The following is a 19,448-nucleotide window of genomic DNA, read 5'->3' on the forward strand; positions in this document are numbered from 1 at the left end:
TCCAATATGACAAGTTGGAAGCTAGCATCACTGATACATCAGAGTGTCCATTCCTATTTCTACACCATCTTCTCTCTGTGTAGAAAAGGGCCCAATCCACTGCTCTGTGCTTTACACACAACCCATGCTTCTAGCAGGATGCTATGTCAGCACCACAAACAATAGGTGTTATCCACATGAACGTCTCTCAGCTGGTGCCATTCTATCCTTTCAAGGAACATTGAGAATTTATGGGGCCATTGCTGGTTGTCACAACTGAAGGTACCTTATAGGCACTTCCTACAGTGCCAGTAGCACTCCCATAGCAAAGAATGTCCTGGTCCAACATATGCATAGTGCCACAGTTCAGAAGCCCTGATATAGACAGATTGTGTGAATCTAAAGCTATAGACATTCTAACTCTTCATTAATTTAACTACTTAATCTGGATTCTAGAGATACATGAGATCCCTTGCCTTTAGAAGTCAGTTCACAATCCTGTACTAGCTAGTTTTATGTCAATTTGAAACAAACTAAAGTCACCTGAGAGAAGGGAACCTCAATTAAGAAAATGCCTCCATAAGATCAGGCTGTAGACAATCATGTAAGGCATTGTCTTAATTAATTATTGATGATTGATGGGAGAGAACCCAGCCCATTGTGGTTGGTACCATCTTGGACTGGTGGTTCTATAGGAAAGTAGGCTGAGTGAGGGAGAAATCTAGTAAGCCGAACCCCTCCATGGCCTTTACATCAGCTCCTGTTTCAGGGTTCCTGCTCTGCTTGAGTTCCTGTCCTGACTTTACTTGATGATGAGCAGTAATGTGGAAGTGTAAGCCAAATAAAGCCTTTCCTCCCACATTGCTTTTACTCATGGTGTTTCATCACAGCAGTAGGAACCTTAACAAAGACACCTCCTTAATTGTGTGGGTGAGTCACAGCATGAATCTGGCAGGCTGCTGGAAATACATGGGATTACCTCATGTAGATAGTCAGTGTGACATATCTAAGAGTATTGTCATTGTCATAGTTCCTCACTTTGAATTCCAAGTCTTCTCTTTTTGTGTGGTTTACTTAATCTTTCTGAATATATCTCTTCATATACAACATGGGAATAGTAACCTATTGAGATTGATAGTCCAACCACTGAGGGTTGTAGCTCTTTGGCATGGCCCCTGATTAACCGTATGAGATCCTGGGCTCAGTTCCTGGTGTATGTGGTATGGAGGGATGAGACTCCAATGAAAGTACCTGGCACACTACTTAGTAGGAAGATGTTAATGGCTTCCTTTTTTAATGTGACAATAAGCAATCAAGACATTGTAAGAATTATGACTAGGCTAGTCACTTTTGACAAATGTGCTACCCATTATCACTTTAACTAGGGTTGATTCATGGCTACATTCACTTGCTGTTGTTGTTTCAATTTTATTTATATATTTATTTATTTTCTTATTTACTAGGTATGCATGGAGGTCAGAGAACAATGTGGAGGAGTTAGTTCTCTCCTTCCACCATAAGAATACCAGAAATCAAACTCAGTTCCTCAGGCTTGACGGCAAGCACCTTAACCTGTTAAACCATCTTGCCAGCACTCCACTTGCTTTCCTGTGTGTGAGCATTGCCCCAGGCACAAAGCTGCAGAGATACAAGTAGACAGAGCACACCAAAGTAAGATGCTTGGCCAATGAGAATCTAAAAGTGCCTGCATGAGAGATGTTGCAGACCAGAGAAGCTCAACCATAAACTGAGGATAGATCCCAAAATGTCTGCCTGAGAGATCAAAGCAGATTTTAGCAGGGACATGTTGAGGACATGCACTTTGGTAGCACATATCAAAAGGTGTGCATTCTGCTCACTGTAAAACTTCATGTGCTACCCCAACCATGGCTCTTCGAGTTCAGGTACAACAGCTTTGAAGTGGTGGAGAAACAACCAACTTAATTCCAGCGGCAGTACTAAGCACACGCCATCTCTCTGAAAGGCATTTTGGTAGTCATGCCCTCTCACCCCAGAAACCCCATGTGCAGGAATCTATCCCGAGTTCATGAAAGGCATGTGAAATACTTATTGACAATACAAGCTTCCTTTTAGCCAGATGTGGTAATGTTCCTGGTATGTAGAGGCTGAGAGAGAAGGATCCCACATCCAAGGCCAACCTGAGCTGGATGATTAGAACTTAGAACAATAATGGCAACAAAAACTCACTTTTAGCATTGCTTGTAGACATGAAGAGCTGAAAAACCCTAATGCAGGCCAACAATAATTAACTAACAAAGTACCTTAAAATGCAAGCACTTACTACAAAGACATTTAAACTGTTATTACACGAATGTAGAAAAATGGGCTTCAAAACAGGGCACCATGAGATACTTTTTAAGACACATAGACATTCATACATATTAACATACATGCACATGTACAAGCCTCCACATGTAGAACTCTTTTCTAGTAAGTTATAGTATGGTTATCCTATCAATGAAGGTAGCAATAGCAACATGTGTGTGAGCATGTGTGCATGTGTGTGTAAGAGTATGTATGAAAGAGTGAGTGTGTGTATGTGTGAAGGAGTGTATGTATATGAGAGAGAGAGAGAGAGAGAGAGAGAGAGAGAGAGAGAGAGAGAGTTGTATGCTGTGTGAGTGTTCAGGGGTAGGATGTATCCATGCAGAGATTAGAAAACAGTATCAGGTATCTCCTATCACTCTCTGTCTTATTACCTTGAGAAAGAATGTCTCACTGAATGGGAAGCTCCCTGTTCCAGCTAGATTGTTCCTGTCTCCCCATATTGGAATTATAGGCACATGTAGCCACACCTGGCATTTTGTAAGCATTCAGGATTTGAATCCAATTCTCACAACTATAAAGCAAGAATTCTTACTGGCTGAGCCATTTTCCATCTGCAGACCAACAATTTTTTTTAGTTTTGAAACATGATACAATTTTTAGTCATTAAGCTACATTTTCAAAACTAATGTCAATTTTCCTAAATTTTAATATACTTTAAATTTGGCATATACTGAATGCTGTATATACTCACCGAGCTGTAACATCTGTCCAGCTTCATCTCTGGGAAGACTAATTAATAAATTGCAACCTATGCAATTCCTTTCTTCAACTTATCTATATATATTAGCAGTATGCACATACAGGATCTAGGACAAATTCAAGGTCATTTGCAGTAAAGCTCTAACTCATAACAGAGAGATGCTGAGTGGTAGTTTAGAGGCTCTCAGAAGATGGTTATGTGATGACGGAAGCAGAAGATTCTTCACCACAAAATAGATGATGTGGTACAAAAAGAGTTTGGGCATCACACACAGTGAAACATGGCAGAGACACTAAGCAGCCAGCCTGGCTTTCTCACTGGGTTCCTGTTGAAGACTGGAAACAATGACAACAACTTAGAGAGGATCCTAACCACCAGGGTCACTGGACAAAGATGTCCTTGTAAAACAAGCAAGCAGCCTACTCTCAGATTGACAAAGCTATGAGGGAACTGGGAAATGTTAAATAGGAAAATAAGGGCAAATCTGGCATTGTTCAAATAGAAAGCACTTGAAAGGCTCAAGCTGATGGAAGCCAGAGGAGAATGATAAATTCTCCCAAGTGAGTAACAAACTCATTCTAAAACAGGCTTAGGTGGGGCCTTAGAGTTGGCTAAATGATTAAGAGTTCTCAAAAAGGTTCAAGGTTTGGTTTCCAGCACTCATGTTGAGTGGTTCCTAACTCAAACGCATGGCCCTAGTTCATAAATTCTCAACCTTCCTAATGCTAGGACACCTTAAATACAGATCTTCATGTTGTGATGACCCTCACCCATAAAATTATTTTGTTGTTACTTTGTAACTTTAATCATGCTACTGTTGTGGATTATAATGTAATACCTGGTATGCAATGTATCTGATATGCAACCCCAAAAGGGTTGCAAACCACAGGTTGAGAAACACTGCTCTAGGGTATAGTGGCTCTGGTGCCCTCTTCTGGCTGCCATAAGCAACTGCAGTCATGTACAAATGCACAGTTACTTATTCTCTGTGTCTCTCTCTCTCTCTCTCTCTCTCTCTCTCTCTCTCTCTCTCTCTCTCTCTCTCTCTCTCTCTCTCTCTCTCTCCCTCTCTCTCTCTCTCTCTTCACACACACACACACACAATTTTTATGATATTTTTACCTTTAAGGCATAATTTTTAAAAAACAATCTTCATAGAAAAAAAGCAAGCTTCATGAATATTAGACATGTCAGGAAGGAACCTACCCAGGGATAGTCTCACCCATACTATAATACAGGTTTAGAAAGTTGTACAGGAGTCCAAGGAGGGCAAACATGCTAACATACTCAGAGTGGAAGTTCTACAATGAGTGACTGACAATCTCAAACTTTTGGCTATGATGTGTAATTGTCAACCTTTGATGCTTTGGTTCAAGGCACATTTCAGTAAAATGGGTTGTTAGCTATCAAAACTTATAAATTAGGGGTCGATCATGTACCCTCCATGTAGGTTAGATTAATACATCAGAATCAATAGCATGCCATAGCTTGAGGAAGTAGTAATAAAGTACCCTAAAATATTCCCAGAATACATCTATAAATTATTTGTTCAATGTATTTATGTTAAAAAGGTTGTCAGTTACAATGCTCTGGAAGATTCTAAAGTTACAAGCCATCCTATTTGTATTTGATAAGCTCTCAATGTTTTAGGTCAGAGTAGGTTATGCTGTGGGGGAAAAATCATTATTTTCCCTAATAAATAAATTACTCACCTATATTTCGTGTATCACTCAGGCAAGCCAGTATTGAAGGCTTAAATAATAAATAACAAAAAGCTCCATTCATTTATTAATCATGACTTATTTGTGTGTGTGTGTGTGTTGTGAATATGTGTTTTCTTTTAGACTTGTGAGGGTGACAGACTGAACAGTAGTCATCTGAAACAGAGACGAAAGTCCCACCTCTAAGATTGCAGATATTTTGCCAAGTTAAGGAAAACACCTAGGCCTGAGAAGACTTTCTAGGTGACAAGATCCAGGTACCTGAGAACTGTGCTGGAAACATCCTTGGAAGATTCTGAACCAGCAAACCCTTAGATGCATCTAATCCATTAAATCCTAATGGGTTTAGACTAAAATGTACTAGGCAGGGAGCTGGAGGTGCGGCTCAGCTGTTAGGAACACTTGCTGTTCTTCCAGAGAACCTGGGTTCGGATCCCAGCATCCACATGGTGGCTCACAACCCCCCCATAACTCCAGTTACAGGGAATCTGAAGTCGCCTTCTTCTCCTCCTCGTTGGGCAACAGGTATGTGTGCAATGTACTACTCACATACATGCAAATAAGACAATCCATACACACACAATGAGAATAAATAAACCCTGTTTTAACAGTCACCGAAGGATACTCTCTCTGTTTGCTTATGTTTCCTTTTCAAGACAGGGTTTCCTCTGTGCAGCCAGCCCTTGCTGTCCTGTAACTCAGTCTGTAGACCAGGCTGACTGTGAACTCAGAGATCTGCCTGCCTCTGCCTGAGTGCTGGAATTAAAGATGAGCACAAGAATACTCTTTAAAGTTTTCCATGGAGCCGGGCGTTGGTGGCACATGCCTTTAATCCCAGCACTCGGGAGGCAGAGGCAGGCGGATCTCTGTGAGTTTGAGGCCAGGCTGGACCGACAGCCTCCAAAACAGAGAAACCCTGTCTCGTAAAACCAAAAAAAAAAAAAAAAAAAAAAAGTTTTCCATGGAACTGAGACCGATCGTTCCAGGTTATTGATGTGAGTTGGGGAGCAGAGTCTCTTGAAAACTGCCTTCTAATAATAAAATATGAACGGGGGAGGGGCTGAGATGGCCCAGTCATCCCACCACCATCACCCTACCCCCAAAGGGCAGCAGTGCCTCTTGCTTCCCTCGTCATTTCCCACACCTGCTCACCCTTACTTCCATGATTTGTGATCAGCAATTTTGCTGACTCACTAACCCCGTACAAAATTCGACTAGTTTTCAATGACTGAGAAGAGAAATGAGATGTGGGATGCAATAAAATGGGATATGGTTTTTTTAGCCTTGGAAAGCACAGAGTGAGTGCTTTCATATTCTATAACATAGATGAGCCTTGGAGACATTATGCTAAACCAAATGAAGAAGCCACCCAGAATCAAATACTGAACTGATTTCCATTTATAGAACGAATTTAGAGTCATGATACGGTAGAAACAGAGAAGAGAATGGAGGTTCCCAGGGCTGGCAGAATGAAGTGGGACATGGCTTAACGGGAGCAGCTTTAGGATGAGAAGATGAAACAGTTGTAGAGTGATGGACACAGCCAGTGTTGATGGTTGCATGACAAGTATGAGTGTGCCAAATGCCCATAGACTTTACTCTTTCAAATGATTAATGAGAAGGCTGGGGCAGATGAGCAGGAAAGGGCTTGCTGCACAGATGTGAAGGCCCAAGGCGAACCCCAGAAACAGTGATGGAAAAGAAATTGAAACTAGGCATGGAAGCATATACTTGTTATCCCAGGCCTGGAATGGTGGAGACAGGCGGACCTCAGACTCACTGACCAGCCAGTCTGAACTATTTGGCAAGGCCCAAGTTCATGAGCAAGAGGGCAGGGGAGACCCTACCTCAGTAAACAAATGGGAAAATGTCTGAGGAATAACACCTAAGGTTGCCTACCGGTCTCCACATGGAAATGCACACAAATTCACCCACACATGCATGTATGCCCATGCAGACATAGAGAAAGAGAGAGAGATGAAAGGAGCAGGAGCTGCGAAAGTTCCTGTCACCAAGAGTCCTGGTTGGTTAACAAAGCCATCAACTTCTCCCACACTACCACACAGCCACACCCGTTGTTCCTACAAGGTGTTTTCCTTTATTTAACATTTAAAGCAGGTAGGGTCAACCCAGGATTCTCATTCCTACAAAAGACCAGCTAAGATATATATTGTGCTACATTCAGTGCCCCAAGGGACACCTGAACCAAGTAAACAGCTGGACCCTGCAATGAACTGCTGTTGGCACGGAGCCAGAGTGAAAGCAATCAGCCTTCCAGTGGTTCTGCAACAGATGGACATGCCACCCCCACCCCATTGGCCCTTCTTCTTGCCACACCTAGGGCAAGCACAAGGCTTGACCTGCGTTCCAGAGACACACATGCACCTAAAAGCATATGAGTCTCAAGGCCACTCTTTCATCACGAATTACATCTATTTCTACATTACTTATAACCTAGGGTTAACAAGATCTTTTCCTATCTGAAATGCATGCAAAAAAAATACCTGCTCCCATGACTGAGCTAATTGGGCCCTAGAATGTTAGGTGCAAAAGTCCAGATCTACTCGCTACCTGGGGTCTGTTGCAGACTCCCTTCCTCCTTGGGACAGTCACCCCCTCTCTCTTTGGTCTCTTCTCTGAGCAACCCCCACCAGCAGACTACACTGCCCAACAGGGCACAGCAGGCAGCCACACATGAGCCTTATTTAAAGAACAGGGTCAGCTCCTGGCTGTGAACACATTTTCCTCTGTGCAAGCAGGTTCGTGTTTACCTTTCAAGTCACAGAAGCAAACTGGGGTCGCTCACATGTGCGGCACAGCTGCTGCAGCACCAGATTTATGTACAAATCTGCATATAATTGTCTTGTTTTCCCCCCATGGCTAATTTTTTTCCTTTAAATAAAATGGTTTAGTCCAGGGTGCATAAAGCCCTAATTCTAAAGTCATATAATTTTATGGACAAGGGGAGGGAGGTAGGATTGCAGGGAGTTCTTTTGTATGGCACCTGAACTCATTAAAATCCTAAATTCCATAATTTCACGCTACCATGTGCCACAACTGAACAGCCTAATTGCTTACCATCTTTATGAGGACCGCAAATGGGGCAGGAAAACCAGGGAACAGGTGGGAAGGCCACACTGGGGTTTGAAGCCAAGCCCCATTAGGCAATGGTGACCAGAAGAGAAGGGAATGGCTTCGTGTTGCAAGAGACAAATGCTGCCAAAAGTCATTGGAAGGGCAAGGCACATGTGAAAACTATCAGATTCCTAAGGAGACTCATGAATGAGACATCATCTTAGACACACCACACAGCTAAGATTGAGCAATAGAAAATGAGGTAAGAATTGGTAACTCAGAATCTTTCCCTGCCTATAAACTGATTCTTGAATACCAATAAACATTTGATGCCACAAATATTAATGTACACACACACAGAGGCACACACATAAAATACACACAATGTTGTGGATACTGAGAGACTGAGTCTCTTTCTGGTCCCTCATAACAGAACCTGGTAAATTGAGAGTACAGATAAGAAACTTACTTGGCACTTAATTCTACAGACGGTAAAACCAACAAGTTATCAGATTCACCAATTCTCAGTGCTTTGGTTGATAGTCTGTCTCCATTTTCACACAAATGACACCTCTAAAGAAGGTGATGGTGACAAGTCCAGAACAGTTCCTTTCCTCAGATCAGGCCAGTTAAGCCCTAAGGCAATTTTGAGCCTGTTTGTCAGCCTGCACCACCTAGCTGCATTTCCTCCTCCACCTAAGGTGGTCAGGCCTCCAAAATGCAACAGTTCATTCAAGTCTCATACCTGAAAATTAGGGGCTCCAGGATTACACCATAGGGTAAAATAACCATAAGGCAGAGGCCAAGTTGATGAAATCCATAAATGTGCCAAAATAAAAGGGGTGGAAAGGCATCAAAGCACCGAGGGAGCCGAGGAGTCCACACAGCTAACAGTGGAAGCTGAGGGAAAGCTGTTCAGAGCTAGGCATAAAAAAATCTTCATCTGATCTAAACATTAATGTTGAATAGAGAGGGAGGGAGGAGGGAAGAGGTGGATAGGGTCTGATGTCAAGGAAGAAGGTTCTAAATAGAGAGGCAGCAATGCAGGGATGGTAATGGAGTCATGCTGGAGAACACAGCTCCTGAATACTAGTTCTAACTGAAGGGCAGGGATAGTTCCCAGAGATCTAGAGACCTGTAACTGTAAACAAGCCCTTGCCCTCCAAAGGAACTTCTCACAGACAGTGCCTGCATGCACATAAAGCTTGGGCCACTCGGCAGCATCTCCAACATGAACGGCTGTGCCCTCAGGAAACTGTTGGGATTTCCTCTCCAAACCCAAGGGATGGGGCGTTTCAGCTTAGTCCTCAGCAGTGGTGTGGAATCTCACACCAAGAACATGGTGTCTTGCATCAGGAATGTGCTGGCACAGGGTGAAGGCCAGAGAGATGTAGGCTGTGCCAGGCACAGTCTCAGGGAACAGAGGTCTCTAGTGGACCCACTAATTAGGAAGTGTATCTGATATGTGTGGGACAACAAGTCCTCCATCTGTCTCTTCTAATTACACACATGAGCCAAACTATCAAGTAGGGCAAGTATCTTGCTCACCTCCCTCCGGTCTTCTCTCCGAGGTCTTTGTAATCCATTTCCAGGTATATTTCCTTGGTCAGTACTCCTCACTGACCAGCTCACCATTACACAGTCAGCATCACACAATGTCTTACTTAGCGCTGACTATCAACTTGACCCAACCTAGAGTCACCTCAGAAAGGAACCTCAGTTGATGGATTACCCAGATGAGAGTGGCCTATGGACGTGACGTGACTGCATGAGTACCTTAGTCCACTGTGGGCAACATGATCCCTGGGCATATGGTTCTGAACTGTATAGTGCAGCTAGTTGAGTATAAGCCAGCAAGTAAACGGTCAGCAAGCAGAATTCCTCCATGGTTTCTCCTGTACTTCCTTGGCTGTTGAATGAGCTCCCTGGTTAGAAGTGGTACTGCATGGGATAGCAAGCTAGGCTGCCTTTGTGTTCCTCCCTAACCTATCCCAATGGTAGACTTTGACCTGGAAATTCAAGCCAAATAAAAGTTTTCATTCATCAGGGAATTTTATCACAGTAAAAAAAAAATAAAATTGCACACATCCTCTATTCGATGTGTCACTTGGTCCTGGCACAATTTGCTGAGGCAGACAGCCCCATTTAACAGATGAGGCAACAGAGGCTTGGCATAAACACATCAGATTAAAGTCAACTTCACTGATGCTGGTGTTCTCCACCCGGTCCTCTCCCTTCCTTACTGCCCCACCACCACCACCATGACTTTGGTTCATTTAGTTCCTAGAAGCTGTGGCTCTCTCTTCCACCTGCCAGGTTTGTATTAACATAGCTGTCTGCTCATGGCTCCTTTTGCTCTGCAGACGGGTAATGCATAGGAAAGTACTTCAAAACACAAAACAAATCATACAAATGTGGGGTCTTATCTGTGTGTATGTGCATGTGCGTGCATGGGTGCGTGTGTGTGTGTGTGTGTGTGTGTGTGTGTGTGACAATTATGTCTGCTTCTATCTATTCTCTCACTTTTATTTTACTGTTCTCCTTAATTTTACTTCAACTTCAGCCTCCCTCGCTCAATGACAGCCCACCCCTCTGCCCCCATCCCATACACTGACTATATGCCTTGAAGCTCCAATTGTAGTTCCTTTCAGACTCGAGGCCATGTCTGTGTGGGACCCAGAAGTGCTGGTGCGCACTAACAGACTTTATGAAAGGAACACCTCTCCTGCAACCCGTGTCTCACTCATTTGCCCATGTCCTTCCCAGGGATTCCCACTGCCTTCAAATTGGTCTCCTGGTGGATTCTGTTAAAGCTCAGAATCTACCTTCCTAATATTTCACTGGATCATCACCAACAAAAGCTTACCATCAGGTCTAAGGAAAACAGCCGTGTATTAGAGTGTTGAGTCTACCCCTGGCAGCTTACATGAACTGCTTCATTCAGTTTGTGAGGTGTAGAGAAGTGCAGTCCCTGTTTGGCCGACAGCAGAACCCAGGTTCAGGATGAAGCCAGGTCACAGCACTCTCAGAGGCCAAACTAAGATCTCAGTCTGATTCTATGTGTGTCTTCAATGCTGTGTGCACAGAGCCATTATACCGTGTGGAAAACCTATTTCTCCAGCTTTTCTATCATAGCCAATAGGAGACATACACTTACATACACCCGCCACACACACACACACAGAACAAAGAATAAAAAATGGCAACAGAGTGTCTCTTCCCCAGACCTACATGGCACTGGAGCTCAGATGGAGCTTCTGCACAGGGTGGCATCACTGGGTCACCACACATGTCTCCTTGTCCCTACAAAACCCTAAGCATGGGGAGAGAAGAACCTCAGCCACCATCATGGAGAGTTGATCCCATTAAACAACTTCTCCCCTCTTTTGGAGACCAGGACTCAAGAGAGGAAGGAACTTGCAGAAAGCAGAGGGGAGGAGGGAAGGGAGTGAGTATAGAGGGCTGAGGAGAGAAAGAAACATGCAGAAAGCAGAGGGGAGGAGAGAGGGGAGCAAGTATAGTGAGTTGAAATCTTCGGGCACTACATTCCAGATGCCATTATCACAAACATAGGTAGGACAGTCGTGTTTTACAAAATGAACCAGGGGAAGAAACAAATGCAGACTTAGGAAAAGCACTTTCTCTAGTCGCCTCCATTGCCTGTATCCATGGCAGAAATCAGCATCTCGTCATTTAAGGGACCGTGAAACCTGAGTGAGGAGCCGGCTCGTTTCCTGGCTTCCTTTATTACAATTCCTTCTAATTTAAAATTTATAATGAATGCAAACAATAATCAGTTTGTAAATACTGTTTTTAAGTTCACTAGAGCTTTGCCGAGATATCCCTTCTAGGTAACAAGTCTGTGGCTCATTACTCTCTCATTAACAAAATAGAAATAAAGACGCAAACAAAAAAAAAAAGGAAGAAAGAAAAGGAAAAAAAAACACTCTCTCCAAAGATATTGTTGGAGTCTAATTGCCTGCAAGGAATTCTTAATAATGTTTACTAATGCCTTTTCAGCCTTGCCAATTTTATAATGCTCATTCCAGACTCCAGGTGTGACGTCTGTGGTCCCTGCTGTGACCCTTGCTAGTGAATTTAGACACCATAAATTGAGGTTTTAGAGAGTGTTTAGCCCCATCTTATGTCTCCAGAAAGCAATCACATTCACCAAGCTTTGGAAAGCTAGCTGAAGAGTTAGCATTCTTTTAAATTTATTTAAAAATATATTTCTGGGTGAGCAAACCCTGTCTTTTACTTGGACTGGACATGACACCAACTAATCCCACCTTGGCAAGAATGAACATCTCAGATACACCAAGAGGCTAAAAGTTATCACCACCTCAACCACCACCACGTCCACCACCACCACCATCATCACCATCACCACTACTGCTACTGCCACCACCCCTTATTTAAGTCCACAATCCCTCTCTATGGCAGATTATTATCCAGTCTGAAACACAGAAACATAGAGTTCATCCTAAAGATCACCTTCATCTCACTATTGTTAAAGCAAAAGTGGCCAACAGCTCCCAAGTACTGTAGTGTGAGGTGGGTGATCTGTTTTCCTTTTAAACAAGACACAAGTTATTTAGTACTAGAAAATAGTCGCCTAGGAAATAACATGTCACTGAACATGGTAAACTGGTGGCCAATTCACTACAAGTCAGAGACCATAGGCACCCAAGGTTTGTCTTTACAGCCAGTTCCTACTCAAACTTCATGTAGAAAACATTGCCTCCTGCAGGGGTGTAACTTCCCTAAAGGCCTTCTACAGGCTCTTTCCTGAGATGTCTCTAGCCCTAAACTACCATACACAGTTGGTTAATTACATGACCTTGCCCAAGTCCTTCAACTTCTTGGTCAATTTCCCTTTCTGAGGGAAAGTAAAACCAGTCCAACATTGGCAGCTTAGGGTGGACCTAAAGATAAGCAAAGAAGAAAATCTTCAGAGTCCCTGTTCAGGTAGGAGGAACACCTGCTGCCAGACCCTGGACTGGGCAAGTCACATCACTTCAGGTCACTGACTTCACACCAAACCTGAGAGCTCAAAGTTAAAGGGCGAATCACTCATCAGTTGCCCGGACCTCAGAGCTATTCTTGCATCTCTCATGAATTCCACACTATTCCGCAAGGTCGTCTTGGTTCTACCTTCAGAAGATTAGAGACCTCAATGTGAAACCTGGAGCTGACAGAAGAAAAGGTGAGTAGTAACCTAGAAAATACAGGTGTAGGAAAGGACTTTTTCTGAACAGGTGGTAAGGCCAATAGTTGACAAGTGGAACCTCATAAAACCAAAACTTTTGAGCAACTAAGGTAACAAATGAAGAGGAAGCCCTCAAAATGGGAGATAATCTCGGCCAGCCTTACATCTGGTGGGGGATATTCAGAATATATAAAGAACTTAAAGAACAAAGACTCAAAAATAAAAACTAACTATTCAAAACTGGGGGGTTACAGATCTAAACAGAGAGTTCTCAAAATAATGAGTACAAGTGGCTAGGAAATAGCTCAGAAAATTGTTTATAGCCCTTAGTAATCAGGGAAATAAAAAATCAAAACAACTTTAAGAGTTCATCTCACCCCAGACAGAATAGCTAAGATCAACAAAACAACCAATAATAAATGCTGTGGGAAAGCGGATGTGGGAAAAGGGAATCCTCAGTCACAGCTGATGGAATTCAAAACTGGTGTAGCCACTATGGAAACCAATATGGAGAAAAGCTGAAAGTAAAGCCTGGTATGGTGGCACACACCTTTAATCCCAGTACTCTAGAGTCAGAGGCAGGCAGATCTCTCTATTAGTTCAAAGCCAGCCTGGTCTACGTAGTGAATTCCAGGCCAACCAAGGCTACATAGAAAAACATTATCAAAAAAATGTGACCTATCAAAGCCATATTACTCATTGGCATCTCTGCAAAGGATTTGACATCCTACTCCTTAAATACTTATTCAGCCTCATTGTTTCCATATTCACAAAAGCTAGAAAATGAAAACCTAAATGTCCTTCAACTGAATAGTTTGTTTCCAATACACTATGGAATGCTATTCTGCTGTAAATGGAACTAAACAATATTATATTGAATGAGGACTCATCTGCAGTCCCTAGTTCCAAAACCTCAGATGTGAATATATATCCTGGAGTAACTGCAGAAGCCAGGGAAGTAAAAAGACACTGTGAGAGAGGGAAACAGTAATCAAAGAAAAAAAGTCCATGAATTTGGGGCAGGGGTCAGGAGGGAAGGCTTGGAGGAAGAATACATAGAATGGTAGGCAGGAAGAAGGGGAAGAGGGAAATGATGTGGTTAGCTTTAAATTAAAATTTAAAAATTATCTTTAAAAAGATAGTTGAAAACTAATTTCTTTTTAAATATTGGGTACAGATTCCTTCTCACCAATTCTACCTCCACCAGCTGGTCCCCACCTCCAAGCCCATCTACACTACGACAGCAGCCTGATATTCCAGTTATTTGTCTCATTACTCTGAAAAAATACCCCAAATGAAACAAATGTAAGGGAGGAAGAATCTATTTGGGCTTACATTTTGAGAGGAGAGTCCATCATAGTGGGCAGTCATGAAGACAGAAAATTAAGGAGCAATAGTGGCTCTACTCAGCTCACTCTCCCCTGTCGCACCTGCTGTGCGGCCTGCATCCAAGAATGTAGTGAGGTGGTCGGGATAGATGACACAGAGACCGGTCGGTTGCTTTAAGAAAACTTTATGCTTCCCAAGTCAGCTTAGGAGGAGACCCCAGTCCGCTTAGGAGAGCTCTCAGGAGAAGTCTCTCCAAGAAAAAAGAGCTTCCCTTTTTAAGGACTTTTGCCATCCATTTACATACCATTCTTTCCACTTCTCACCCTCCTGGCTGGCGGTTTAATCTCCGGCCCCAGAATCGGGGAGACACCACAGGGGGCAGGGACAGGAAGAGGCATCTAGCTGTAGGAGGTGTGAAAGGCATGGTATTTCAGTGAGCCAGCCCTTATCTGAGCCCTATCAAGCTTTAAAGCACTGAATTGTTTTCAGTAAACATTACATAGATGCCTGCTCCCAGGCCGAAGGGGAAGTGGGTTTCTGCTCAAGGTCTGGTGTCCCCACACTCCCCCTTCGCATTCGGTCTAGGATGTGAGCCTAGGGAATGATGCTGCCCACAGTTAAGGTAAGTCTCCCCATCAAATTAACCTAATCTAGAGAATCCTTCATAGACAGACCCAAGGGCTAGTCTCTTAGGTCATTCTAGGTACTGTAAAGGTGACACTATTAACCATGGCACCTGCCAACTTCTGTCCCTTGCCCAATGCTGCTCTATTCTCCAAAAACTGAAGCATTCATTCAAAGAACAGACATCAAGTCATCTCTTCCATGGCAAAACCCTCCAATAACTATATGTTATGTACACAATAAAACCCAGTTCTTAACCACATCTTTTAAGTGGAGCTCTACTGATATGGGGAGGCCCAGGACCAGAGTTCAAATAAAAGTCCAAATACTGGATTCTAAATGACTTTGGTTAACAAAGTCAAGATAATGAACTAGCTTTAAAATGTTTATGTGCTTGATAAATAACTACAAATTATGACTTTTAAATGACAGAGTGTATAAAACTATGACTTTAAATACCTAAAGGTTGGCACAATAGCAAAGACCACACAATGTAATAATTTAATTATATTATTCACATTTGGTGTTCTGTTGATGGGCTGGCAAGGTTTGGATGAATGATAAAATAAATGTGTAGATATTCATAAATCTGCATTCATTCTATAAAAATTTGTAGCCTTAATTTTGGCAAATTTAATAATAATGCTATTACAAGCAAGAGTTTTACATAATTTATGTTACATTGACAATAACAATCTAAAATATGGAAAGGCAGTTTTATTCAAAGCAGATAATGAGTGAATGTGTTTTCATCAAATTTTTAATTAATACAACTGAACAAAATTAGAAGGCTTACAATTGCTTTTTATTCTTGCAAAAATGCTATTTTTGTCTTAAAATATCCAAATCAGTCATTTTATTTTAAAATACAGAGGTTAGTTACATTAGTGAGTATCAGTAGTATTCTCAAATTATTTAAAGGAATCTCAAATTTACATTTTAAAATTTTAAAGCAAATCTTATTAAAAACTTTTATAGCAATGAAACTTCATAATTCTAGAATGAAGGTCATCCAACTATCAATGCACAGACTCACGACCATACCTCACACTTTTTACCACTAGGTAAATACAGCCTCAAAACACAAGAACACATTTAAGAGTAAAATTAGTTTTAACTATTATAAAATGTTCCTTTAAAAATGAGGAATTTCATGTCAGATGTGGTGGATCACACCTTTCATCCCAGCACTGGGGAGGCAAAGGCAGGCAGATGTCTGGGAGATCGAGGCCAGCCTGTCTACAGAGAGAGTTCCAGGACATTTAAGGCTAGTTACAAAGAGAGACTTTGTCTCAAATAGACAAACAGATAAGAGATGAGAAGGAAAATAACACCTTGTTACACAAAATTGCTTCTGGTTCCTAGTGAGCAAGTTGCATCAAACCCTCGCAAAATGTGAGCCCGGTTCTTCCTCCCTTACATTTGTTTCATTTGGGGTATTTTTTCAGGGAGAGCAGGAAGAGAATGAATATATCCTTACATGAAGCCTTGTTTCTCCTCAGCTAGCTTACTCATTAACAGTCCACGGCCAAACCACAGAATGGATTCTGCCCACATTCAGGGTCTTCCCACTCTGACTAACAATCAAGACAACCCCACACATACCCGCACAGATATACCCACAGATACACCACCTGATCTAAGCAATTCTTCCACTGATACTCTCCCTTCTCCCCATTTCAGCCTCCCAGGCTGCTGAGATTATAGGCACATGATACAGTGCCTGATTTGGCCATACTGTTTTGATATCTGGAATAGGAAAGTATCAAATTAGTTTACTTTCCCTTTCCCTCTACTTCGTTCATGCAAACATCCAATCCTCCTGCCTCTGACTCCTAAGTGCCAGGATAACAAGTATGCACCATCACAGTTGGTTTGGGTATTGCTTGAGGACCTAGCCCCAGGTCTTGTGTGTGGTAGGCAAGTAGTATGCCAATGAGCAACAGTCTTGGCCCTGAATAGTTTTTCCTTGCCAAATGCAACAATCTCAATACTTGCATAGCACATAGAAGTACAGTATCAATACATGCATAGCATATAGAAGTACAGTATCAATACATGCATAGCACATAGAAGTACAGTATCAATACATTCATAGCATATAGAAGTACAGTATCAATACATTCATAGCACATAGAAGTACAGTATCAATACATGCATAGCACATAGAAGTACAGTATCAATACATGCATAGCACATAGAAGTACAGTATCAATGCATGCATAGCACATAGAAGTACAATCTCAATACATGCATAGCATATAGAAGTACAGTATCAATACATGCATAGCACATAGAAGTACAGTATCAATGCATGCATAGCATATAGAAGTACAATCTCAATACATGCATAGCACATAGTACAATCTCAATACATGCATAGCACACAGAAGTACAATCTCAATACATGCATAGCACACAGAAGTACAGTATCAATACATGCATAGCACATAGAAGTACAGTATCAATACATTCATAGCACATAGAAGTACAATCTCAATACATGCATAGCATATAGAAGTACAGTATCAATACATGCATAGCATATAGAAGTACAGTATCAATACATGCATAGCATATAGAAGTACAGTATCAATACATGCATAGCATATAGAAGTACAGTATCAATACATTCATAGCATATAGAAGTACAGTATCAATACATTCATAGCACATAGAAGTACAGTATCAATGCATGCATAGCACATAGAAGTACAATCTCAATACATGCATAGCACATAGTACAATCTCAATACATGCATAGCACACAGAAGTACAATCTCAATACATGCATAGCACACAGAAGTACAGTATCAATACATGCATAGCACATAGAAGTACAGTATCAATACATTCATAGCACATAGAAGTACAATCTCAATACATGCATAGCATATAGAAGTACAGTATCAATACATGCATAGCATATAGAAGTACAGTATCAATACATGCATAGCATATAGAAGTACAGTATCAATACATGCATAGCATATAGAAGTACAGTATCAATACATTCATAGCATATAGAAGTACAGTATCAATACATTCATAGCACATAGAAGTACAGTATCAATACATGCATAGCACATAGAAGTACAGTATCAATACATGCATAGCACATAGAAGTACAGTATCAATACATTCATAGCACATAGAAGTACAATCTCAATACATGCATAGCATATAGAAGTACAGTATCAATACATGCATAGCACATAGAAGTACAGTATCAATGCATGCATAGCACATAGAAGTACAATCTCAATACATGCATAGCACATAGTACAATCTCAATACATGCATAGCACACAGAAGTACAATCTCAATACATGCATAGCATATAGAAGTACAATCTCAATACATGCATAGCACACAGAAGTACAGTATCAATACATGCATAGCATATAGAAGTACAGTATCAATACATTCATAGCACATAGAAGTACAGTATCAATACATTCATAGCACATAGAAGTACAATATCAATACATTCATAGCACATAGAAGTACAGTATTAATACATTCATAGCACATAGAAGTACAATCTCAATACATGCATAGCATATAGAAGTACAGTATCAATACATTCATAGCACATAGAAGTACAGTATCAATACATTCATAGCACATAGAAGACACACACCATTCTCAGGTTTCCCTTTTGTCCCTTCACTGCACTGTTTTCTTCAGAGGCTGGAGTTTAGGGGTTTTGTTAGATAGGGTTCCTTGATCACTGTGAGGACCGATTAGTTCAAGTGTCTCTGAGAACAGCAGAGATACATCAGTTATGGGCCAGACTTCCTGTCACCAGAGAGGGATAGAAGACATGTTACTAAGAGCATCTCAAAGTGACAAGAAGACATAAATGAAAATAGCTACACCACATCTAAGGCCAGTTGGCTTTTGCAAGTGATCCATGCTTTCAGGGGTTATCACCATTGGATGGAGTTTATGGATTCCCTGCATTCATTCCTCCTCACCCACACTCCTGTCTGTTGTAAGAAAATTGAGGTCAGCCTCGTTGCTGTCTGCATTCTTTTTTCCTGGCCTTGCCACTTGCCAGAGCACTGACAATATGCCAAACACCGTTCCTATGCTTGCTGTGATCTGTCTCGTTTAACCTTCATGCCAACAGAAAGGCAGCTGCCCTTATTGCCCGCATTTCACAGATAAGGAGAGAAAGAATCAGAGAGACATTTTCCTCAAGTCTAGAAAGTGCTATAGGCACATTTCTAACAGCTCTGTTCCCCCTGGAAGCCCATACTTAAGTCCACTCTGTCTGAAGCTTCTTCAAATCCAAATATGTTCCAATAGAGTGCATATTTAAGATACAGTCCATGTATTGACAATGCCTTTCTCTAAAAGGAGAGGCACACAGCCATTACCATACTAAGAACAAAAGCTGGAGAGAGCCACACAGTTAACAGAGCTTGCTTTTCTTGCAGAGTACCTGAGTTTTGAT

This window comes from Mesocricetus auratus, unplaced genomic scaffold (assembly GCF_017639785.1).
Source record: "Mesocricetus auratus isolate SY011 unplaced genomic scaffold, BCM_Maur_2.0 Super-Scaffold_100007, whole genome shotgun sequence".
NCBI classification, from domain to species: Eukaryota; Metazoa; Chordata; class Mammalia; order Rodentia; family Cricetidae; genus Mesocricetus; species Mesocricetus auratus.